The sequence below is a fragment of the Lissotriton helveticus genome, chromosome 10 (assembly GCF_964261635.1).
Source record: "Lissotriton helveticus chromosome 10, aLisHel1.1, whole genome shotgun sequence".
Taxonomy (NCBI): Eukaryota; Metazoa; Chordata; class Amphibia; order Caudata; family Salamandridae; genus Lissotriton; species Lissotriton helveticus.
Window position 1 is genome coordinate 1,104,322,733 of NC_136071.1, and position 26,121 is coordinate 1,104,348,853.

Consider the following 26,121-nt stretch of genomic DNA (forward strand, 5'->3'; position numbering starts at 1 on the left):
TCCACGAGGCTTGGTCTTAGGACTTGGGACCGGGTCGAGAGGCCAAGTGCAGCCGGGGGGGGGGTTGTCAGCTGAGGGGAAGGGTGTTCTTGGGAGGAAATGGGGGGTGTGGGTCAAGCAGGAGGGCTACTTTTAGAGCAGGGTCACGCAGAGGGAGAGGGTCTTGTGGCCGATGCATGAGCAGTGTGCTGCGGGGGTAGGGGTGCCGGGAACAAATGGGCAGAGAGGCCATGGTGCCTAAAATGGCTGTCGTGTACGTGTGCATGGGTCTATGCTGGCGGGATAATACAGTCAGTGTTTAGCGATATCTGTTCTGCTTACAACAAGGGGTACAGTGAACACAAATGATCGCCGCTTATGTACATATACATTGTCATTTTCAACAACCTACCTTGTGGCAGACTGTCACAAGCCTCCTGTTGACAATTAAGTGCTGGTGCCAAGCACCGGAAAACAGCAGCTCAAATTAAGCACTGCTGTGCTTATATATATGTAAACATTTTATGTCAAATTGATTTAGATTGGGAAAGTGGATGTTGCTGTAAATGCCATTGGACAAGCACTAAGCATTGCATGTTTAGTATTTTGTAGTTCCATGAGCAGGTTTACGCTAGCGGTTATAAGCACATGACTAAATACAGTACACATGGCAGCTATTTGGTGATTGTAATCAAAGGGAGAATGAGTAACAGAGGTCAGAAATACTGAGTTATAGATACTCTGGTTACCTGCTCCAAGTAATTCAGCTCTCTTCCATGATTTCAGCTCCCGGCAGCCACAGCCAGGGATGCAAGGACACATCTAAGGAAAAAAAGAGCATAACCCCAATGGACCGTGGGAGCGCTACCATGCTTGCCGGCTTCTTCGCATCCTACGCTTAGGTAAGAGCTGAGTGGGGTCGTCAGAGGGTGCTGGGGGCACCAGCGGATGATTCTGATCCTGTGTAGGTTGACAGTGCAAAATAACATTGTGCTGTGAGGTATTGTTGTACAGGTACTTTTCATACCTTGTGTGGTACTCTATTAACTCACAGTGCACTGTGGACTTTATATTCTACTTTAAGTGCTACAGCATCAGACACATTCAATCCTTGAGCTATTACTATGGAGGCATGCTATTCCAGTGAAATTCTAGGTAGATGTTTTCTGCATTAGATGTGCTTCAAGAAGTGTAAGTATTAAGTAATATAGGGCTGTGAGGAATTTGAAAACTGAATTGATGAAGAGGAAATGTATGAGCAGAGGGGGCCTGGTCCATAAGGTCTGAGAGAAGGTCTTAGCAATATTCAAAAAAAGGAGATTTGGGGGGAGCCAAATTAGGTGGGGAGAGGAAGATAGTTTGAGTGAAAAATCTGAGCCTTTGAATTGTAGGAAGAGGTGCGAGAATGCATAAGGACAGCATTGCCAGTCTCCTTAGAGCTGCTTGGAACAACTCATGAGGGGGTGGTCCACAGGAAAAGGGTGCATGATGGGGAAAGGGAAATGTTCAAAGCGGCAATCGAGGAAGAGAGACACCAGCCAAGACATATTCCAGAGTAGAAAGATTTGAGGCGATCAGGGTTTTAGAACAAAATTAAGGAGCACCAAAAAATGGACTCAAATAATTCCAAATTCTCATCCTTAGCTTGAATCATGATTTTGCTATTGTTAAAAATTCAAGAGGGATGATTGCCCCTAAAACTCATAGAGGGAATCAGCGTTACATTTTGGCCAGAAGGTAGATTAGCAATAGAAGCGATATTAAGGACCTTATGAAACTTCCAGCCAAAGGGCAGCAAAGTACTATGTCTTTCCGTTTGGGGCTCAGTGATATTGGTCAACTATCAGTGTGTCAGGTGATTCTCCCAAAATCTTATGTCAAAAGTTGTTAGTTGCATAATGAAGTAGATAATTGAGATAAGAATCTTGATTCCATATTTTGACTGTGTGAAGATGTTTCTCAACACACTATGCTTCATTTGATCTTTTTCTGCAAATTTTACTTGCAATATTTCAAGTTGTTTCTAACCCCTATTTTAAAGAAGTACTGTTAGGGCTTAAATCAATGCAGACCCGCTCTTAGATTCTTATTACTTTTACATAATGATGAAGTGTCTTTTAATGTGGACACATTTTTAAAGGTGGCCACGCGGGCACGAACTTCGAAGTACTGATGAGATATGCTGCTGCAATTTGGTACTGTACGAGATATTTTATCTATCTAGCTGAGGCATTTAATGTATTGGTCAAATCAAATTGTTATGATGTAAAATGTTTTTATCATTTTCTGTTCGTGAATAACGTTTATGGCTGCCACAATGCTGCCGAATAAAGATTTGAATTGAATTGAGATAAATGATGTTGAAGGAGTTAGGCCATGATTTAATCAAGTAAAGAGAGACCAAGGGAAGAATGTAGTTTGTCATCTTCAACATTGTCCAATGGTGGAAATGAATGTTAATGAAGTAAATTGAGGCAAACCCAGTGGGACTAGGAACAACCAACCATTGGAGCAGGCCTGCAGTTTGGGCTGTCTTGTAGGGTCAAAAATAGCCTACGTTGTATTCTGCTATGGGAAGGACACTACTAAAATGGACAAAGGAAGATGATTTGTTTATGTAAGCAACAATAGCAGTGAACAGGTTGGCTAATGTGCATGAGAGAACCAGCATGTGGCTTTAAAGACTCAAAATTCTGGACACAGAAAGAAGGGTGTAGGCTGGTGCGAAGTGACATCACCCACTGAGTTGTAATTCTGATCTTGTCTCTAGGAATCATTCTCAGAAGCCCACTCTACTCTTAACCACCAAATATAAGTCTTTGGGTACTTTATGTGTAAAACGGAATTGGAACTGTTCTTGTTGGTTACTGTTAATTGATATATTGATGGCGTGGAAGTCACTTTTTATGCTGTATTTAGAAAGTCACATTTCTGGCTTTTAGGTGGCCTCTTGGCGTGGTAATCATTATGGTACAAATAAGACACCTTTAACTTCATAAACATTACTTAGAAAACCAGAAAAACATGTATTGTAGCAGAAGAAAAGTTGCACCACAGTGACCTACAAAGTTGTGGGAGGAAAGACGGTAGGGATGGAATTAGAGAGGTTCCTCTGAAAAAAGAAGAAGAGTTGAAAACATGAAAAAAACATTTGTAGTAATCGATTCAGTTTTCCGGTAGATTCAGAGATTTCTGCTATTTTCTGGGCATTTCTCTGTCTCCTTCTCTGCTGAATAAGATACTTCTTGTAGTGCTCTAGAGATTAATGAGCTATTTGCAGAAGTAAGAATTGTATAATTGTGTACATGGGTATAAGCCATAGGTATGTATGTATTTTATGTATCTTTAGTGCATAAATATATATATTTTTGAACAGTAAAAGTTTGTTTGCAGTCTGAATATGGACATGCAACTGTGTAAGAGACTGTGCTGTTGAAATTCCAAGTCTGACGGAATATTATCTTCACTGTTACATGTTACATACATGACAAATACTGTTTTGCAACTTGCTGATTTCTAATGAAGCAGCACAAAGACCACAAGGGCAGTTGTTTGTTAGCTGCCAGATGACCGGACAAGAAATACCTAGGATAGAAACTGGCCAATCTGGAATCTCAGCAGTAGTGGCCTGTATACAGGTCTATGATCATCCCACAATTCACATGTACTTACATATGTGTGGCTGTAGGCTGCAGGGCTGGGTATATCTGTAAAGTGTTTTGTGCCGGCATGGAAGCCTGTCCCCTCAAACTAGGTTGTGCTGGGGGGGGGGGGAGTGACCAGCTTTGAGGAGTATGCAGTGCCTAGCTGCCCTTTACTCTAGGAAACATCTGCTCCTTAACAAATCCACCTTAAATAGATACTAAACTCTGAAAACTTTAGCTAATGATTTGATTAGAATTGACATAAATGTAAGCAAATTAGCTCTTTCAGCTGCACCAAATGCGTCAGTAGCTCGGGGCAAGGATTTTCGGAGCCCCGTGCAAAAAGAGGCTTTGCTATCTTTGTGGTTTCTATTTCCTCCAGAAGCAAGGCCATTTCTGTTTCAGTCTACTGCCTCTTTGTGTCCATCAATATATATGGACTCTATGCCTGTGTGCCTGCCACCAGGGGTTGAATTCCATAAGGTGAACTAGTCAGTTAAAATCCTTTGCTATTTACAAATTTTAATGCGTGAATGTGATATAGATCTGTATTGAATATTTGGTGGTAACTTGCATTAATTAAGCATGAGTGAAGCTTTTTTTTATTAATTACATTTTTAAAGCACAGATTTCACCTCACAGGTATCATGGTGCATTGTCAACCTTGCGGGGTCAACAACAGAGACATTTTCCTCCCTCTTTATGATACATCTTTAACCCCCAGATTCATCAAAGTCGTGTTTTGCGAGTCCTTAATAGCGATTATTAAGGAATCGCTATTAAAGACTCGCAAAACGGGATGCATGTAGAAATCGCAATATTTTTTGCGATTTCTACTGCTTCCTTATTTCCGATTTGCAAATTGCTAATCGCAAATAAGGAATGGCTTTCCTATTCATTCCTATGGGCCTAAAGGCTCATAGGAATGAATGGGGAGTCATTCCTTATTTGCGATTAGCAATTAGCGAATCGCAAATAAGGAAGCGATTTCAAGGGTGCCAGGGTGTCCAAAGGAAACCATGTAGCACCCCTGAAATGGTCATGTACACTGGTGTTGCGCACACACATGTCCAAAGGACATGTGTGTGTGTAACATACAACTTAGAAAAATGCACTAAAGTGCATTTTTCTAAGTTTTCGCTATTTACGACGTAGTTATACTTCGCTGTAAATAGCGGCCCCAGATTGCGAATTCGCAATTTTCTAATGGTTCATGAATTGCATTTAAGGAATCGCAAATTGAGATTCCTTAAATGCAATTCATCGCAATTTAGCGAGTTCCAGATTAGCGATTTTTGCATTTGGGATGATGAATCCCAAATGCAAAAATAGCGCTCGCAAAGGGCCAGATTCTCAGAATCTGGCCCTTTGCGAGACGATTTTACTATGATGAATCTGGCTGTAAGTTCGTTTTCCTGATATAGAGCTGACTGTTTAGGCAATAGCCAGTTTTTCAGATCTTTCCTGAAGTGCACAAGGCTCTTACTGGCTCCAAGAGAGGTTGGCAGCTTATTCCACAGATGAGCTGCCCTCACTGAGCACGTAGGATCCGCATTGGAAATGTAGTGTTTTAATTTTCTTTGTATCAGTTTAGGTCCTGTTTCTTTTATTGCTTTAAAAACCATACATAATGATTTAAAAGTGATCCTTTCTTTTACTGGGAGCCAGTGCAGTTCCCTATGGGTGCATGAGGGCGAGGCATATCTGGGTTTATCCAGTGCAAAATTTGCCGCTGCAGTTTTTACCCTATTTTTGGCCATATGTATCAAGCAAAATTGCATTCGAATTTCGGCGTTTGGGAATGCAATTTTGCCAAATGGTATGTATTAAGGCAAAATAAGGAATCACAAAATTTGCGATTCCTTATTTTGCGATTGAATTTAAGGAATCGCAAACTTTGCGATTCCTTAAATGCAATGTAAGAAGCACCAAAAAAGTGCAATTTGGCCTTAAGGAATCGCAAATTACCACCAACTTCAAGTTGGTGGTAATTTACGATTTCTTTGAAAAATTCACTTTTTTGCAGTTTTCAAAGTGCAATGTAAAGCACATACATGCCCTTCGGGCATGTATGTGCACCACATGTGCACACATGCTTATTTCAGGGGTGCAACAGGGTGTCCTTTTGACACCCCTGCACCCTTGAAATTGCATTCTCGATTTGCGATTCGCTAATTGCTAATCGTAAATTGAGAAAGTCTTCCCAGTCATTCCTATGGGCCTCTAGGCCCATTGGAATGAATGGGGAGGTATTCCTTAATTGTGAATCGCAATTTGCGATTCGCAATTAAGGAATATGTAGGATCCGCAAAATTTATTGCAAATCCTACATACATAGCATTTTGTGATTCTCAAATAGCGATTCGCAAAAAATCGCTATTTGAGAATCACAAAATGACTTCTTGATACATATGGCCATAATCTTTTTGTTAGATAATCTGGTGCGCCGAGTAGCAGCGCATTACAATAATCGATTCTGCTAAGGATGGTATTCTGAACCTCTAGCTCTGATTTCCCTGAGGCTCCGGGGTAAACCTGAAACATGTGGCTGCTATATTGTTGACATGTGTCTCCATGAAGAACTTGTCCTCAACATATACTCCTAGATTATACACTGACAGTGATGTCTCTAAGTTGTCCTTGTTTGTCCAAGGCCACAAATTGTTCAGGAGTGTGTAAGGATCTTTGGAGGATGAGCAACATAAAAATTCAATTTTCTCTCCAGTGAATTGTAATGAATTGTTGTTCAACTAACTTGTCATCTCTCTTGTACAAATATGGAATCCTTCCAATGAAGTGTGCCTATTGTTGTCTAATGAAAGAATTAGTTGTGTGTCATCGGAATAGTTTACAAACCTAATGTCGTGGGATTTGCTGCGTGTCAGAAGTGGGCTTAGATATATTTTAAAGAGGATTGGACATAGGGATGAGCTCTCACTCACTGCTCGCTTGTGCCTCCCCTGCTTGCCGACACCTATTGAAAACATTAGAGAGAACAGGGGACAGAAATAATAATAACACCCAACAAACACCATGCCCTGAGCTGTGCATCAAAGTCGTCAATCCGATGGTTTTATGGTTGTTTCATTTAGTTTAAATTGCTCTGGCGGCCTGATGTTATTTGAGCAGTAAATTATAGTAGTAGGCCAAGCATGTCTGATTTCAAATGTATTATTTTTGCTTGATCTCTGAAAGTGCTCAAAACACCCTTCTGATATATGTATTGGTGCTGTCATGGGATCTCGCGACTAACTTTAATAAGATTGACATATGTACATGAGTTCTCAGATAGTGAGACTGAGGCAACATCCTGGATAATGCTTAGTCTGCTGAGACCAGCTCTGATTCTGCTTTGAACACTGCTCTGCCACATCCTTGTTGCAATGAGATTAACAGAAGGGTAATGTAACCATTGTTATTAGTGGAGCTTCAAGCTGTTAGCAGTTAATTAAGCAATAATACTTGTAAACACTCTAATATGTATTAGAACATTGGAATGTGGAGCACTCTATTGCAGACAATGGAGTGCTCCAAGCTTCTATGGGCCTGTAAAGGCCCGCAAAGCAACATTCCAATGTTGTTTTCACAAAGGCCTCTCGGAGCCCCAAGGGATTTAAATACCCTCGGGCTCCAAGAGGCCTTTGTTTTATTTGTTAGAACATTCTGCCCTCTAGTGGCAGAATGTTCTAATAGCCTTATTTATAGCCCTTCGTAGCTTGGTTATACCGGCTATTAAAGTCCCGCTCCCTTGTTAAAGGCCCTCTCCTTCGGCTCGGGCCTTTAATGCTGGAGCAGGCCTTTAATAGACGGTATAGCCGGCTACAGAGGGCTATAAGGCTATATTATTCGCTGTTGATGTGGATAGTTGGTTAAATAATATTTTACCTAATTTTAAAGTACAGCTACTTAGGAAAAACATTTAGGGCAGATCTGGAGTTTGGCAGGAGGCCTGTTGTTCCAGCATTTCAGTGAAGAATGTGGCCTCCACTCCCTTGCACATGGATGGCCACCATACTTAGAGATCCCACCAGGCAGGTTTGGCTCTCCATGTATTCAGCATATGCTGAAGGCACTAAAGTGTTTAATGCACTCGCTTGGCAAAGCTTTTTATTTTTCACTAAAAAAACGTACACACCAGGAGTTTGTTTATAGTATAAAAAAAAAAGGTAGTGGCCTTGACGCATTGTACGTTGTTTCCACCATGGGTGGGTCATTTCTCTTGTTGCCTGTCTGGAGACGTCAGGCTTTTCCAGGTGGCCCAAAACAGGAAAATATACTCCAGAATGTCTCCCCTAATCAGTGCTTAATTTTTTAAAATATAAGTAGCTGGGTGTTGGACTTGGCCTTTTCCCCCCAAAATTTTTCGCTTTTGACCCCCTTATCTGGATTGTCTCCCCCATGGGATTAAACCTGTATAGGCCATGAGTGGTGTGAGACACCTTGTGAAAATGTAATTACCTGACATAATGTGAGCACTTGTAAAATCCCCCATTTTCAAACTGCACCCCCATTTTAAAACTGTACCTGACTGAAAAGTATTGTATTTAAAATGGATGCCATGGCCCTGGGTTTTGCCACTGGACTGACATAGGTCAGCGGACTAGATAATATTACCCAGCTACCCCTAGTTTTGGAGGGAAAGCCTGGCACCCAGGGTGCTCACCCCCTCCCCTAGAACCAGTTTAGGCTAGATGTGCCAACATTCTAGAAGGTCCTGGCACTGCCTGGGAGGAGGGTATAAATAGGGAGAAGTGTCACCAGAGAGTCAGTCAGCGCTGGGACAAGGAAGAGAGGGGACCTGCTGTGAGGTGCTACCGCCACATGGGCCTGTGAGCTGGGCCCTGCACCCCTATGACCCCCCCCTCTGCTGTCCCCATGGGCCCCTGACAAGGGAGGGCCCCTACCCAGGTCCCTGACACTGTGGGAACCGGGAGTTACGCCAGCGCTACAATGAAGAAGCGCCCAGGAGGTGAGAAATAGGATTGTCCACTCCCCCTGCTGAAGCTGTGACCCTGTGGGAGTACTGGGTCGTGAGGAGCTGCCTGAAGGAACTGTTGCCCTTGTGAGGTACTGCCCGGCAAGCGCTATTCTGAGGAGGAGTGTGCCCTCAAGGAACTGAGTCTATTAGACTGCCCCTGGACTGCCTATCAAGCGCCATCTGGGGAAGAGTAGGCTCCTAGGAACTGTCACCCCCTTGTAGGCACTGCCTGTCAAGCGCTATAATTGAGAAGCGCTAGGTACTCGAACTGTGCCCTGCATAGCACTGTGTGGTGAAGCGCTGAAGAGCAGTGCGCTGTAAATAGCGCCATCTTCTGAGGAGAATCGCGCTGTGTGGGCTGAGGAAACTGCGAGGAGAAACAGCGCTGAGGAGCCTACCCTCGTGTCAGCGCGCTGTCCGCCTTATTATTAATTAATTACAAGGGAGCCTACCCCTTACCGCCGCTGGGAATCACCACCGCGGCCCGGTGCCGCCTTTAAGGGACCCCCACCGTTGTGGATACCGTTGCGGCGGCCCCCGGTGTGAGGAGAGGGCCGCCGAAGTGAAGAAAGAGCCGCGCTAGGCCCTGAGGCCGTCAGGTTCTCCCGTCACATGACGGGGGCCCGGCCGCGTCATCGGCCCGCCCCCGTCGCGCACTGATTGGCCTGCGCGGCCGTGACCTGTAAAGGCCGCGCAGGGATTGGCTGACGGCCGGGAAGGCCAGGAGAAGCGGAATCCCAGCCCCGGGTCCCCGTGAGGTAGGAGGGGGACCCGGGTGAAGCGCTGGAGCGGGGCCCCCGTGGACGAGGGGGGAGCCCCGAGGATTGAGTGACCGGAGCGGGAGCCTACCCCGCCGGTCTGTGCCCCCACGCGAGGGGCCGGTGAAGTAGGCGGGGCCGGGGTACACTGTCGGTGCCAGCCCCGCCTCTCGACCTGAGGCGGCCGGAGCAGAGTGCCGGTGGGGCTCCCAGGAGGACGAGGGAGCCCCGAGTGAACGGCGGAAGCCGTGTAAGGAGGGGGGAAAGCCAGGCAGGCTTCTCCCCCACAAGGGCCTAGACACCGCATGTCTCCCCGGAGGCCTCCTTGAGGCAGTGCTGAAACCCCGGGTGAGGCGAGTGTGGCTGCCCCGAGATGCAGTGAACCCCCCCTCGAGCCCCCGAGAGGAGAGGGGGGGCCCGAGTGATGCCACAGGGAGGGAGGGGCCTCGAGGCACATTGTCGGTGCCTGCCCCCCCCCCCTGGAAAGGAGGCCTGGTCCCTACGGTGGAGAGCCCCGGGACCCTAAGAAAGGGGCGGAGCCTAGAGGAGGCCAGAAGTCAGCAGGAGTTGTGTAACGGGGCCCCCATAGTGAAGAGGGAGCCCCGATTGCGGCGCTAAGGCCTGAGTGAGGCCTTGTGGGCCCAAGTGACCGGCGCAGATCACCGGGGAATCCTGCGACTCGAGGCACATTGTCGGTGCCTGGTTCCCCCCTGCAGAGGAGACCCCAAAGGACGCCCCGCAGGACCTACTGAGCCCGGTGAGTGGGGCTTGTCTTAAGTTGGTGGAAGGGGGGCAACGGGGTACATTGCCGGTGCCCGCCCCTGGGACCGTGTCGCCTTGACAGGCGCCCCGTTTTGCGGAAGGCACCTGTGACTTGGGCTCCAGATTTGTTGAACTGCCCTAACTTTCCTGACACCAACTGCCCTTATTGCATATTCTGGGGTAGAGAGAGTCTTATTCCCCCTCATTGCAAATTTAGGTACCTACCTTATGGGTTGTCCTGGGGTCCCCAGTTAGAGAGGAAGTCTGGGCAAGGAAATGTCTAAGGGAGTCTAGAAGTAATAAGGGTGGGCTGTTGTGTACACCCTGATGTTGATTCTCCAGGGTTTATGGTAGAGGAAGCCTTGCTGTTTTCGTACAGGTGCTCCTGGTCCAGAAGTAGGGCCCCTACCTGATATCTATGCTGGGCGATGTATGTTCCGCCTAGGTTGTTCAATGGGTTGGCCTGATGTTATTCCAGGCCCTTGTTTATGTACCAGATTGATGAGCCAGCCATGTTGATTCATGATAGGTGCTCCTGTCTAATATTAAATGTGCTGTGATGCTCTGTTTTTCCCTTACAGGGGTGGGGATTGGCGTTATAATGCATGAGGTGTATTTATGCATAATGTTGTAACTTACATTTTTCAGCCAACCCCCTAAGGATGAGAGCCTGAGTTGGCCCCGCCAGATTGGCCCCAGGTCTAATGTTTTATTAACCATCCTTTTTCCTTACAGCTATGGACTATGGACTCAAACCCTTTTTGTTCCTATGTAAATAATTCCCCCTCTGAAATACTTGGCTCTGGTGCCAGTTGGCGCCGTGTTATGATGACACTGTTAATGCATTTTTGACTTGCAGGTTGGAAACCCTACTAAATGACGTATCTTTTTCCAACTCAAATTGGTGTCCTGCCTCTTTTGTGGTGTGCCTGGTGTGTTGACTGAGGGTACTGCGTGAGTGCTTCACATGTCCTCCAAGTTTGGCCTGCCCGCTTGATGCCATGCTACCCCCTTTGAGACTTGGGCAACCCCCAATTCCAACATTTGGTGACAGAGCGGTGGGATAGGACTTGTGTTTGCGCAGTACCACAGCGACCACAGGTTACACCACAAGTAGAGCCTTGTGGTGGGGATTATTGTTTGAATATTGTTTTTGATTGCTTCCTCCTGAAGAGTATTCTGAATTGTCCCCTTGTTCCACTGGGAGGGTGTGTCCCGGGTGTACCTCGCCACGATGGGGTTGATTTACCAGGAAGTGGAACTGATGGAGTACACCGAACAGGAGGTGATAGACTTCCTCCTGGAGAGAGGGATACCCCCAGTAGGGAACATTAGGAGGAATTTGTTTCTCTATGAGGCCCTCAAGAGGGGAGAGCCCTTAGAGATTAATGGGGACTTGTCTGACTACCCCCCTGAAGTTTTGAAGGGTCAGTGGGTTAGAGACCAGAGAGAGGGCTCCCCATCCAGAACCCTGGGAGGTAATTGCTCGGATGAGGAGGAGGAAGAGTCTAGCAGGGCAGAGACGCCAGTAGCTGTGGAGGACACCGAGGATAGGGAGTCTCGCACTGGGTCCAGTCCCGGGGGCACTGCCCCATCCCTTTCCCTGTCCCCAGAAGAGTGGGTAGATAGGAGAGAAGAGAGGGAGTATCAGCTGGCGCTGGCAAAGCTCAGGCATGCCGAGGGCTTAGCGCAGCTGAGGGTAGAAGAGCAGCGACTAGAGACTGAAAAAGTCCTAGCGCTGGAGAGGATGGCGGAGGCGGAGAGGGCCTTCGCCAGGGAGAGATCAGCTCAGGTGGGTAGGTTGTCCCCTGAGAGTGGTTTTAGGAGTCTGGATTCACCGAAGAGGGTGGGATCCAGTGGTGGCAGCGAGTGTAGGTCCAGTGCAAGGAGTCCCACTCCCGAAGCCCAAGAGACTGTGCCTGATTCCCCGGAAGAGGAGGACGGGTTAGTGTTTAGGGGCAGGGGAAAGCTGTTCCATCAGTCCTGGGGAGAGTTCGAGGAGGAGTGTTGGACTGTACTGGAGGATTGGGTGGTGAGGAGAGCAGTGGAGGATTGGGAAGGGCTGTGCCATGCCGTTATCCGGGAGCACATGCTGAGGAGTTGTTTCCCAAGACTGCGTCACCATCTGTTGTGGTGCGGGTTCTCAGACCCCAGGGAACTTGCACGGGAGGCAGACCTCTGGGTAAGTGCCAGAGCGTCTGGGAAGGCTGAGGGAAGTGATCCTGAAGGGAGTGAGACGGGGAGGTGTCCCGAGATGCCCCAGCTGTGGTCACCGGGCCTGGAGTGTTCTTTAAGAGAACCCCAGGTTGGGAGACTAGGCTGTCCCGATGCGTCATCCAGAGGAAAGGATCCCCTCATGTCAGGAGGACCCGGAGCATCATTAATTGGAGCTCCAGTGGTTCGGGGGTCTGACCAGTCACAGGGTTTAGATCCTGGACTGGGGTTCCAGGTTGAGGGGTTGCCTGACCTGGAGGGTGGGGTACCTGTAATTCAGGTCCCTACCAATTTGACTCCCAGGGGTACTACTCCCAGTGGGAGGGTGCGGAACTCTGGGAGGGGGTGCAGAGGGAGGAAGGTCTCTTCTCTGTCACCGGCTCAGCCACAGGGCGCAGACCCTGGGTTGGGTGGCCAGGGACAGGGTTTGCCTGCCCTGGTGGGAGGGACCTCTGTAACCAGAGTCCCCCCGGAAGTGACTCCCAGGGGTACTACTCCAGTTAGGAGGGTGCGGAACTCTGGGAGGGGGTGCAGGGAGAGGGAGGACTCGCCCCTGTCACCGGTTCAGCCTGTGGGTTTTGGCTCCAGGTTGGGGAGAGAGTTGTGTGAGGGTGTCCCCCAGCGTAGGAGATGGAGGAACCCTTGGAGGAGAAGTAGGGGGAGGAGAGCCTCGCCCCTAAGGGCTGGTCAGTCTGAGGGTGTAGACCCCAGATGGGTGGACCAGTGGCAATTTGGAGAGAGGAGAGTGGTCCAAGGGAATTACAAGCCTGAGGCTAGAGCCTCCCACTCTAGGAAGGAGAAACATCCCACTAGGGAACACCAGTGGGGTGGTTTTGTTGGTGAAGGGAGGGTTGCGAAAGAGAACCATTGGGTTCCAGAGTGGAGGAGAGACTGCAGGTGCTCCTGTAGTTGCAGGCCTGCGTCCACCTTTTACCGCCCCAAGCAGGGAAGCCCATCGAGGCATTGATATGTCTACCCTGGCTTTTGGCTGGGGGGGAGTCGTGTTGGACTTGGCCTTTTCCCCCCAAAATTTTTCGCTGTTGACCCCCTTATCTGGATTGTCTCCCCCATGGGATTAAACCTGTATAGGCCATGAGTGGTGTGAGACACCTTGTGAAAATGTAATTACCTGACATAATGTGAGCACTTGTAAAATCCCCCATTTTCAAACTGCACCCCCATTTTAAAACTGTACCTGACTGAAAAGTATTGTATTTAAAATGGATGCCATGGCCCTGGGTTTTGCCACTGGACTGACATAGGTCAGCGGACTAGATAATATTACCCAGCTACCCCTAGTTTTGGAGGGAAAGCCTGGCACCCAGGGTGCTCACCCCCTCCCCTAGAACCAGTTTAGGCTAGATGTGCCAACATTCTAGAAGGTCCTGGCACTGCCTGGGAGGAGGGTATAAATAGGGAGAAGTGTCACCAGAGAGTCAGTCAGCGCTGGGACAAGGAAGAGAGGGGACCTGCTGTGAGGTGCTACCGCCACATGGGCCTGTGAGCTGGGCCCTGCACCCCTATGACCCCCCCCTCTGCTGTCCCCATGGGCCCCTGACAAGGGAGGGCCCCTACCCAGGTCCCTGACACTGTGGGAACCGGGAGTTACGCCAGCGCTACAATGAAGAAGCGCCCAGGAGGTGAGAAATAGGATTGTCCACTCCCCCTGCTGAAGCTGTGACCCTGTGGGAGTACTGGGTCGTGAGGAGCTGCCTGAAGGAACTGTTGCCCTTGTGAGGTACTGCCCGGCAAGCGCTATTCTGAGGAGGAGTGTGCCCTCAAGGAACTGAGTCTATTAGACTGCCCCTGGACTGCCTATCAAGCGCCATCTGGGGAAGAGTAGGCTCCTAGGAACTGTCACCCCCTTGTAGGCACTGCCTGTCAAGCGCTATAATTGAGAAGCGCTAGGTACTCGAACTGTGCCCTGCATAGCACTGTGTGGTGAAGCTCTGAAGAGCAGTGCGCTGTAAATAGCGCCATCTTCTGAGGAGAATCGCGCTGTGTGGGCTGAGGAAACTGCGAGGAGAAACAGCGCTGAGGAGCCTACCCTCGTGTCAGCGCGCTGTCCGCCTTATTATTAATTAATTACAAGGGAGCCTACCCCTTACCGCCGCTGGGAATCACCACCGCGGCCCGGTGCCGCCTTTAAGGGACCCCCACCGTTGTGGATACCGTTGCGGCGGCCCCCGGTGTGAGGAGAGGGCCGCCGAAGTGAAGAAAGAGCCGCGCTAGGCCCTGAGGCCGTCAGGTTCTCCCGTCACATGACGGGGGCCCGGCCGCGTCATCGGCCCGCCCCCGTCGCGCACTGATTGGCCTGCGCGGCCGTGACCTGTAAAGGCCGCGCAGGGATTGGCTGACGGCCGGGAAGGCCAGGAGAAGCGGAATCCCAGCCCCGGGTCCCCGTGAGGTAGGAGGGGGACCCGGGTGAAGCGCTGGAGCGGGGCCCCCGTGGACGAGGGGGGAGCCCCGAGGATTGAGTGACCGGAGCGGGAGCCTACCCCGCCGGTCTGTGCCCCCACGCGAGGGGCCGGTGAAGTAGGCGGGGCCGGGGCACACTGTCGGTGCCAGCCCCGCCTCTCGACCTGAGGCGGCCGGAGCAGAGTGCCGGTGGGGCTCCCAGGAGGACGAGGGAGCCCCGAGTGAACGGCGGAAGCCGTGTAAGGAGGGGGGAAAGCCAGGCAGGCTTCTCCCCCACAAGGGCCTAGACACCGCGTGTCTCCCCGGAGGCCTCCTTGAGGCAGTGCTGAAACCCCGGGTGAGGCGAGTGTGGCTGCCCCGAGATGCAGTGAACCCCCCCTCGAGCCCCCGAGAGGAGAGGGGGGGCCCGAGTGATGCCACAGGGAGGGAGGGGCCTCGAGGCACATTGTCGGTGCCTGCCCCCCCCCCTGGAAAGGAGGCCTGGTCCCTACGGTGGAGAGCCCCGGGACCCTAAGAAAGGGGCGGAGCCTAGAGGAGGCCAGAAGTCAGCAGGAGTTGTGTAACGGGGCCCCCATAGTGAAGAGGGAGCCCCGATTGCGGCGCTAAGGCCTGAGTGAGGCCTTGTGGGCCCAAGTGACCGGCGCAGATCACCGGGGAATCCTGCGACTCGAGGCACATTGTCGGTGCCTGGTTCCCCCCTGCAGAGGAGACCCCAAAGGACGCCCCGCAGGACCTACTGAGCCCGGTGAGTGGGGCTTGTCTTAAGTTGGTGGAAGGGGGGCAACGGGGTACATTGCCGGTGCCCGCCCCTGGGACCGTGTCGCCTTGACAGGCGCCCCGTTTTGCGGAAGGCACCTGTGACTTGGGCTCCAGATTTGTTGAACTGCCCTAACTTTCCTGACACCAACTGCCCTTATTGCATATTCTGGGGTAGAGAGAGTCTTATTCCCCCTCATTGCAAATTTAGGTACCTACCTTATGGGTTGTCCTGGGGTCCCCAGTTAGAGAGGAAGTCTGGGCAAGGAAATGTCTAAGGGAGTCTAGAAGTAATAAGGGTGGGCTGTTGTGTACACCCTGATGTTGATTCTCCAGGGTTTATGGTAGAGGAAGCCTTGCTGTTTTCGTACAGGTGCTCCTGGTCCAGAAGTAGGGCCCCTACCTGATATCTATGCTGGGCGATGTATGTTCCGCCTAGGTTGTTCAATGGGTTGGCCTGATGTTATTCCAGGCCCTTGTTTATGTACCAGATTGATGAGCCAGCCATGTTGATTCATGATAGGTGCTCCTGTCTAATATTAAATGTGCTGTGATGCTCTGTTTTTCCCTTACAGGGGTGGGGATTGGCGTTATAATGCATGAGGTGTATTTATGCATAATGTTGTAACTTACATTTTTCAGCCAACCCCCTAAGGATGAGAGCCTGAGTTGGCCCCGCCAGATTGGCCCCAGGTCTAATGTTTTATTAACCATCCTTTTTCCTTACAGCTATGGACTATGGACTCAAACCCTTTTTGTTCCTATGTAAATAATTCCCCCTCTGAAATACTTGGCTCTGGTGCCAGTTGGCGCCGTGTTATGATGACACTGTTAATGCATTTTTGACTTGCAGGTTGGAAACCCTACTAAATGACGTATCTTTTTCCAACTCAAATTGGTGTCCTGCCTCTTTTGTGGTGTGCCTGGTGTGTTGACTGAGGGTACTGCGTGAGTGCTTCACATGTCCTCCAAGTTTGGCCTGCCCGCTTGATGCCATGCTACCCCCTTTGAGACTTGGGCAACCCCCAATTCCAACACTGGGCACAAGGTATTATACGGCAAATGTCAGCACCCACATCTCCTGCCACTGCTGCCGAATGCCAGTGCCAGCCTTAGCTACTAAGGGCCATATGTATCAAGCCAAATTCCGATCGCAAACGAATTTAAGCGTTTGCGATCGCAATTTAGCATTGCAATGTATCACACAAAAACCCACTCGCAAAACAAGGAATCGCAAAAATTGCGATTCCATATTTTGCGATTGCATTTAAGGAATCGCAAACTGCGATTCCTTAAATGCAATGTAGTAAGCACCCAGGCTATGCGATATTGGCTTAGGGAATCACAAATTACCACCAACTTCAAGTTGGTGGTAATTTGCACTTTCTTTGGAAAATTCACTTTTTTGCATTTTTCAAAGTGCCATGTGGCGCACATACATGCCCTTACAGTATGTATGTATGCTACATCTGCACCCATGTGTATTTCAGGGGTGCAACAGGGTGTCCTTTTGACACCCTTGCATCCTTGAAATTGCATTTGCTATTTGCGAGTACCTAATGGGTACTCGCAAATTGCGAATGTCTCCCCATAGGCCCATATGAATGAAAGGGGAGGTATTCCTTAGTTGGGAATATGTAGGATTCGCAAAAGGTTTACATCGCGTTTTGCGATTCTCAAATAGCGATTCGCAAAAAATCGCTGTTTGAGAATCGCAAAACTACATTTTGATACATATGGCCCTAAGACACTGAAAAAGGTGTCCATCACCACCCATTGTTGTAAATAATTTTGTCCACCCTAAGCGTGGAAGGGTATACTCAGATGTGAGTCCCTTGCTCATTGCACCATCAGGATTCAAGCAAGCCGGGCCGAAGACGGCTGTAATGCCAGAAACCGGTCCCCGGAAGCTTGTTTCCTTCCCAGTGTAAGAATTGGCTTTTGTAGTCTGGTCTGCCCTGTTCCCATGATGCACTGGGCCAGGGACAGACTAATTTGCATACAGCCAGGTTCTGAAACTGGGATGGTGCAATGAGCTAAAAAACGGTGTTGGATCTAGCCCTGATCTCTTGACTGGGTGAGAGTACTCTGCTTAATTCAGAGACTCTGTCCATCACCACCCCTTGTTGTAAATAACTGAAAAAGGTGTGGCATTTTGAACTATTACAGGTCACGCCGAGTGCTAGTGAAGTGCTAGTTTTACCACTTTTTAGAAGCTGGAATTGCTAAATATAGAACATGCTCTGCTCAAAAATAGGCTTAAAGAGGCACCATGTGGTGTACTCTCTTAAACAAGTGCTGGTGCAGAGCACATGCAAACTCCGTCACAATATAAGCAATAGCCCTAATGGGCTGACAGTTAAAGATGTGCGCCTGTGGAGTCATCTGGAAGTTCACAGACATATGCTAAGGTATACCTGGAATGCACAACTCGTTGAATAATCTAGAGACTATTATTACTGACTAACCAAGAAAATCAAAGTAGCAGAACACTTGCAAGTTAATATTTAAAAGTCAAAATGCACTTTAGAAATACATACAATGAATGCACAAATATGGTGAACATACTGCTTTAAAGACATATTGAAATAGCTGCAGCATCAATCTTACCAATCCATGCGCGCACATTAACAGAGGAAGAAGGGCTAAAACAACATCCAATTAAAAAGACACTGCTAACTCTTTACATGCTTGGTATTGGCCATAAAATAGTGAATACTACAAGCGGTAAAGAAACATGTTTGAATGTAATGTAATTGTTTTAGTATATATACTGTGCACTGTTACTAAAAGTGACCCACCCCCAATTCCTCGATTCCCATTTTCCCCGGCAGCTGCCATCCATACTATTTCCGTACAGGCTATCCCGTTCCTGTCCCTTCCCTTATGCCTGATTAAAGCCTGTAGACTCAAGATACCTCGAATCCTGTCTCTTATTTATTGAGCTATCTGTTTTATTCACTGTATTCAAAAATAGTACCGGTAATTAATTATTTATTTACCACAAACCACCCATAGTAAGAGACACACTTTCCTGGCTTTATGCAAGAGCTATTAATATGCTATAGAAATATAAAGACAGGAGATTGGGGGATATTGCTCAAAATTTGGTGATGCCCTCTTCGCCCAATTTGGAGTGCGCACAGGGGGGCATCATATGCTCTAAAAGGACTGACAGGACATTTGCCAATGTTTAGCAAATTCCCTGCACCCACCAAACTATGAATAATCCTCAACGTATTGCAACAATTGGATCCTCCTCTTATTGACATTAACAGAACATTTGTATTGAGGAGAATACTATATCTGACTTCCACGGTTGTCATCTTTTTAAGCTAAAACATATTTTGAGTACATTTTACGGTATCACGCAAGTCCCTTGCTCTAGTTTATGAAGATAACTGATCAAGAAATCTATCTGGCGCTGAAATCTGAGACCTCAGGTAGGCATTAGCACAATATAGGTATCATTGTATGATTGGCTGTAGTTATTTTACCTTTCTAAAGCACATATGCCCAGCTAACATGGTAATCCTTATATTTATGAGCAAAAAGGTTACTGGAACTACTGTCTTTTTTGTGTTAAGAGACATATACTGTAAATATAACAACAAAAAACACTTCTTCCCCAGCTCCTTCAATGCAAGCAGTTACCAAGTCTCCCTGACTTCCTACTGTTTGTTTCTACATTATTATGTTCCATTTATCACTCCCTATTATACCCTTTCAATTGTATTTTTTTTATATATACTACTATTTGCAATATTTATGAACCTTTGAGTGTATTCATATCATTTCCTAAGTAATATTATTATTACCTTGAAGACTTTTGTATATCTATAGAACCCTTAAGTATCCTTTTCTGTTTACTATGCATCGGTATATGATTGTCTGTACCAAGTATTGTTTTTTCTGACCACTTACATTTTTCAATAAACCTTTACTTGAACTAAGAAAAAGAGACATATACTGTAGAATGTGTTACTCAAGGCATGCTAAATCCCTCAAGCCCCCTGCTGAACATTTAACGAGGAGGATCCCTAAACCGCGAGTTAGGAATCCTTGCAGTTTTGTCTGACTTTCCGAGAGCATGCCGCGGTCACGGTGGCATTGGACGGCCATTAGCGTCTCATCTTTGGTATCCGATGGGAATGGTCCATGGCGATGCCTTTCTCAATCATAGTCATATCTTTTGATGCTGTGACACCGCCAATGTGCAGAAAAGCCTTGAGGTGTCATTTTTGGGAGTGGGATAGACGGTAGAGTCTGTGAAAAGCGATGCGTCACACTCTACTGTATTCAGCGTGAATGACAGTGGCTTAACGGGTTCTTGATGCATCGTGTTCCAAGAATGATTGGTGATGTTGAATGAAGAACCATGCATCAACTGTGTCCTTGTCAAAGGTCAACCGGGCTGCTCTACTGAATGTGCCTCTTTATGGCAAGCGTCTGTGCCAGTGGCCAGTTACTGCGAACAAACCAGGAAAGTGACAGCGGAAATTACCAGGAAGGTGCTCTACATGCTGTTGTGTTCAGAATAAGTGCTCTTTTGTGCATTCCTTCTGCGTCTCTAGTGCTACACAAATGACCTTTGATTTGAATATGATGCAGACATGTCCTTAGTAGGCCTTGGAGGGGAGGAGAAGGACCCATTCCTGAGTTTAGTGGTATTCAAGTGAGAAACTGTTTAACTCCATGCGCGCTACGCGTTTTCCCGCTGTGCGCTGACTTTTTTAAAATCCCGTGGTTCATGACGAGCTCAGCTCGTCATGAGCGTCGAAGGGGTTAATGCAATGTATATCAGTGGAACTCTTTCTTATACTCCTGAAACTCAGGCATGGATCAGGCCTCCCTTAGCCTAATTTGGGCCATCGCTGACCAACATTGCATGGTAGTATCACCATAGCTAATCTTCAGTGACTACTGATTAGACCAATTACCAGTCAGAGCCAAGAGAGCTGGTCTCCACCCACCTTGTTATTTGCCCAAATTGTATCATCAGTTCTAAATCCCACCAGGTCCAGTCTCACTCAATTGGCCAAATCTCTAGAGTTTCATACTACAAAATCTGTGAATTATATGCAAGATTGGGCTTAACTGACAACGAGACCCTGGCTAAACCCATGAGCAACAAGTCAACAAGGTGCACCTGCAACCTTTTCCTTCGAACAAAAAAAGGGCCAACTTACATCCCCCAAAAATCTCAAAATACACCGATTTTCATTTTTTGTGCCTGACATGCATTGTGAAAGCCTTGAAACAGGGCCCTCCTGTCAAACTCTAAGGCACATGAACATCTTTGGATTGAAGCACTCTACAAATATCCATGAAATCAGATGCTGCCACGTGGGTCGGTCTTCCATTGATGTGTGTCTCACATACTGAACAGTGATTGGCTGATAATATTGACACTTATTCAGTTGACATTACCACGTGTAGAAACAATTTCCTGACCTAATGTGGCCTCATTTATAATCCCACAATAATTAAACTTTGGTATATATATTTGTGCAGAATTCAGGTTCCTGCATATCTTTGCCTTCAAATCTTATTTGTATACATGGGGTAATACCACACTATCAATAGATGTTTCTGTTCAGTTGCCAGCAGCATTTTGTTGGTCCTAACGATGGATGTACGTCGTTACAACGCATGCTTTTACAACGCATGCCTTTACGACGCAAGTTTTACAACGCAAGTTGTTACAACGACTTGCGTTGGGGGGCGCTGGATAGTGAATAGTTTAATTTACTATTCCAACTCCAGTCCCCGTGGACACTAGGGAAGGTGTTAGATAGTAAATTAAAACTATTCCCTATCCTAGAGCGCCCCCCAGCGCAAGTCGTTGTAAAAGTTGCGTTGTAATGGTTGCGTCGTAAAGGTACTTCGTTGTAAAAGTTGCGTTGTAAACGCTGTTCCCCCCTAACGATCAATACAAAATGAAGCTAAATATGCAGTAGAGGATCAGCTACGTTTTTATTACTTCTTTGTTGGTTCACATCTTTATGTCCTGTTGAAATCCAGTGTTAATAGCCAGTAGTAATGTTAAGCCTGCATTTGGGCATTACAGCGAAATTTAGCTCCATAGTAAATGAGGCCACTAGGGAAAGACAGCAGAGGAGATGCAGTTGTAAATAGTGCCTTACTGTACAAGGCTATGCATTACAGAGCTTAATGTATAGCCTACTGTTACAACAAAGGCTCAGACGCCTGATCTTTGGCAATGACTAACTCCATAGCAATAACAAGCACAGTATGGAGTTTCATTACATAATTACTGAGCTGAGGACCAATAAAGGAAGCAGAGGAAAAATATCCTTCTCTAACTCTACTGGTGCCTTTTCATCTACAATAAATCAAACAGGGAAGAAAATCATAGCTTCTCATGGTATAATTGTGCCACAAATCAATGTTTATTTTAGGGCGCGTGTGAAACTGGATCTCATTTGTCCCCTAGGATGCAGGTGTTTTGTGCATAGATGCTGTTGGGCTTTCTTGGGTTGGAAGATGCCTCCTGCAGTGTGGGGCTAACAATGGATCATTTGTGCGGCTATTAGTGAAGGACTCTTGCCGCCATTTTTGTTTGTACTTACAAGTTGCTATTTTTTTACTTTTTTTACTTTAGCGATTAACTAGAGTTTAATTTGTCCAAGTGGCGGACACTGGCACTCCCTTCTGGAGATGGGGCTTACCTTTCATCAGACTTTAAAGCAGAACAAGAGAGAAAGACAGAATAATGAAAACAACTAATTAAGGAAAAATAGTGAAAAATGTGAATAAAGAAGAAAAAAACAAGGATTAAAAATAGCCTGCAAGTGGGGGATAAAGAGACAGGAAATGTGCAGTGGTGTAAGAAAGAGGCATGAGGTGGAATTAAGACTAGGGAACTTGTATTCCGCAACTGGAAAGCTATAGAATATTTTATTACTATTTTCGGCCCCAATTTTCTTCTTCCCTTAATTTATGATCCAGTTGGAGGCAGCAGAAGTTGGAAAGCATCAATCTATTTGTTACTACGTGTGATTAGCTTTCTGAATGGGGTCACTACTTACTTGGGACATACCCAGGTGACTTTGCCACATGCAGCCTAAAAAGTGCAAGCAATTTGGCAAACTGAACCTGCAGGTTCATTACATCCTATATCTGAAGATTTACAAATGTAATCAATGCAAAATGGCGTTGACACTATTGTATCAGACATTCTAAGTTAAAGCGCCAATGCAGTATCGGTGAACGTGTTGTCCTCAGGAGCATATGAGGCAATGTGTCCGTGGGGCGGTTCGACAGCAAATAAATAAGACTCCTTGACACCAGGAAACCTTTAGAAATCATGAAGGTTTATTAAACAATTAAAGTATAATACAGAAAGCAAAATCAACAATTAGTCAAAATCCATAGCAAATCAATATAAGGAATTAGCATAAGGCTCAATCAAATAGAGCAGAGAGTCTGATATAGGGTTGCCATCTTGGGCGATTTTTACTGGCCTGGCCACTGTTTTTTTTAAGGAGGATAACAACAAAAAGCTGGCAACTCTAGCCTGACATGAATTCAAGTCTCAGAGTAAAATGTTTCAAGTCCAAATCAAGAGACAAACTGACAAGAGTTGGAGCAAACCGACTGACTCACCTCCAATTTTGGGGTCCTTTATACTAAAATGCAAAGAAAAAGACAGGTAGTCAGCATAAAATGAATTAAATATAGCATGGCTCAAGCTATCAAGGCGGTACAAAAGGGGGTGGTGATGGACGGAGCATCTGAACCAATCAAACACTCACACCCAGTCAAAAGATCTGGGTTTGATCCATCACCGTTCTTTAGCCCACTCTGCCACCCCAGTTCAGACATGGCTATATGCAAATCAGTCTGACCGTGTGCCTCATGGGAACAGTCCAGCCCGAACTGCCAAGCCATGCCTTCCCTGGACCGGAAACAAGCTTCCGAGGACCACTTTCTGGCATTCCAGCCGCCTTCAGCCCGGCTTGCTTGAATCCAGTGGCAGAGTGAGCAAGGGACTCACGTCTGAGCATACCCTGCCACACTTATGGCGGCCAAAGCGGTACAATAGGGGGTGGTGATGGACGGAGCATCTGAACCAATCAAACACTCACACCCAGTCAAAAGATCTGGGTTTGATCCATCACCGTTCTTTAGCCCACTCTGCCACCCCAGTTCAGACATGGCTATATGCAAATCAGTCTGACCCTGTGCCTCATGGGAACAGTCCAGCCCGAACTGCCAAGCCATGCTCTCCCTGGACCGGAAACAAGCTCATCAAAGTACAGCAATATGCAACAATATAAAGTAAAATAAAATAATTATTAATCCCTGTTTGACCTAATGTCAACGCATGTGACAGTAGAATGACAAGCTTATGCACAAAGACACTCCCAGCAGGTAGAGGCAGAAAAAACCTTGAATTGCTCCAGGAATGGAAAACATCTTTCGAGTTCTACCAGAACAGCATGTCAATACAGTCGTCATTAGTTCACATTGTGCTGCTTGTGAGAAGCGCAGAAATGAAAACACACACTCATGGCTGTGTTGAGATTCAAGATGGAGTTAGGGCTATTTTGGACCTAGTTTAATAAAGCACAGAAATGTACGATTTCGTAAGGTGCAGCGCTTTCCTTTTATACACAAAATGTTCATGATGTTAAGCACACATTATTTAATAATCAGAAATATATTCTACTATGTTTTCCTAGAATTCTCCTGGCATCCTGAAACTGTTGCAGGTGTCAAGTAGTCCCCCCTCGAAAGGTTTTGTGAATTATTAATAACACATTGGCAGAGGCAGTTTCCGCATGCATAATTGAACTTACAGTGTAACTGCACGGGTGAAAATGCCTTTACATCTTTATATTTGCCCCTTTTTTCCTCCACAGAGAAAATATTTTTCCCCGTGAAGAACCCGTTCCCATTTATCTCTACCAATTTGGGGCGCGTTTTCTTCCTATTCACAACCTGAAAAGTGATTAATACCTTTTCTAGACCAGAATAAATCTCTGACTGTTTATAGGGTGACAGTGGTTCATGGGAAGTTTCTGAATACCCAAAAACCGTGAAAATTCACAATGTTCAAGGGCATCTCTGCCCTGCTACACTCCTGTCCACTCCTCCCATCAGTAGAAGGTTTTCCCATGTACAATATTACACCACAGATACACAGGTATAGAGATGTGTCAAACATTTATGAATGAGGCCCTACGCGTTTGGGTGGGTGAGAGCGTAATCTCCTAGCGACTGACTGAATCCTGGCAAGGTCCTTGTTCTGTTGCAATGCGCCGAGGTCAGACGTTCAATGCACAGGATTGACAAGTGCAGTGTGTCCCTGGGCAGTCCCATGACAGCAAAGCTAGGTATTTTCTGCCCCTAAGAAAAGACAGAGCTGACACCAGGTTCCCTCTGAGAGAGGAATCCAGTGGGACAAATGTTGGCCTCTGCTCAACAAATCAGTGTCTGGCCCTGCTGGCATTCCTTCTGACAAATAATCTCTATCTTATGCAAAAACATTTTACAGAAGCATTCTAATGTATTTAATACCTACTACAGGATTCTTCATTTCCTATTCCATTATTATTTCTGAATCATTAAATCCATATCCTTGCCAGGGTCACACCTTCCCCTAACTTCTCTTTGGCCATTGCTCTTATCTATCACCCACCAATAAAATCAAGTCCCACCTCCCACTCAGATATTTTATATCTAGCCCAACATATATCAAGACTCTCCAACCAGACCATACTTTGGGTGACATGAACATCTGGGCTGATATTCAACCAAACACCCTGAAATTCGCCCCAGAATATCGATGGGACACAATAGCGAAGAAAAAAATGTCACAAAAAAAATAAATGGGTAAGTCAGTCTGGATTTTCGATACCTAATTCCACATATATGTACTTACGAGATGCCCATATCTTCCCTATGCCCTGGCACACATTCTTCTAACCGATCCCACTGCCTTGTTGCTTCTCTGGGGAAGTGTCACTCCTTTGATGTTTCCCTTGTCTTGCCTGTGTCTGGGCTCCTGTGACAATGCCGCCTCTGCATTATTCCTGCTGACTTCTTGCGTTCCCAGACATCCCTATTCCTTTTGCATGGTGGAGGAGTGTGGCTCAATGGTTAGAGCGGCAGACCCTGATGCAGAGTTCTGGCCAGGGACCAGGGTTCGATTCCCGCCTCGGCGGGGTCTTGGGCTCAATTTCCTCGGAACTGTTAATTCTCGCCTCGGTGCCTATTCTAAACACGGGCCCCACGCTGCAACTCTGGGCAATAGCTTGCTTAGCCTCCACACCAGCCCCAACAGCGCTAGGATGCCTGGCTTCACCTTGGGGGTGCCCAGGAGTGGACACTTCACAGGTAAAGCCAGGAGGGGTTCCACAGCGGTATGAGTATCAGCGCCAGGAAGCCGAATAGGCGACACCGCAAGGTGACCGTCTGGTGACAGTGTGCTCTATAAGTACCATGACATTTACATTTACATTTGCATGTTCCACCAGCGATGGCAGTCAGGGCAGATCAGATGTGACAGAACCTATTGTTAGCATCTGCCACCTTCCTCGCTCGCTCGTGCCGCTCCAGGTAACCCTTCCCAGTGCTTAATTTG

The 26,121-nt window shown here is 47.1% G+C and overlaps 1 protein-coding gene across 1 annotated transcript in view; it reads left to right on the plus strand.

The window, feature by feature from the left end:
* Positions 1 to 763: 763 nt before the first annotated feature.
* The window catches only part of TMEM108 (transmembrane protein 108), a 748,210-nt gene continuing 722,852 nt past the window's right edge, over positions 764 to 26,121 (plus strand). Inside the window, exon 1 of the mRNA XM_078664438.1 lies at positions 764 to 881. The gene's annotated coding sequence lies outside the window, so the exon portion shown is untranslated. The remainder of the gene's footprint in view (positions 882 to 26,121) is intronic.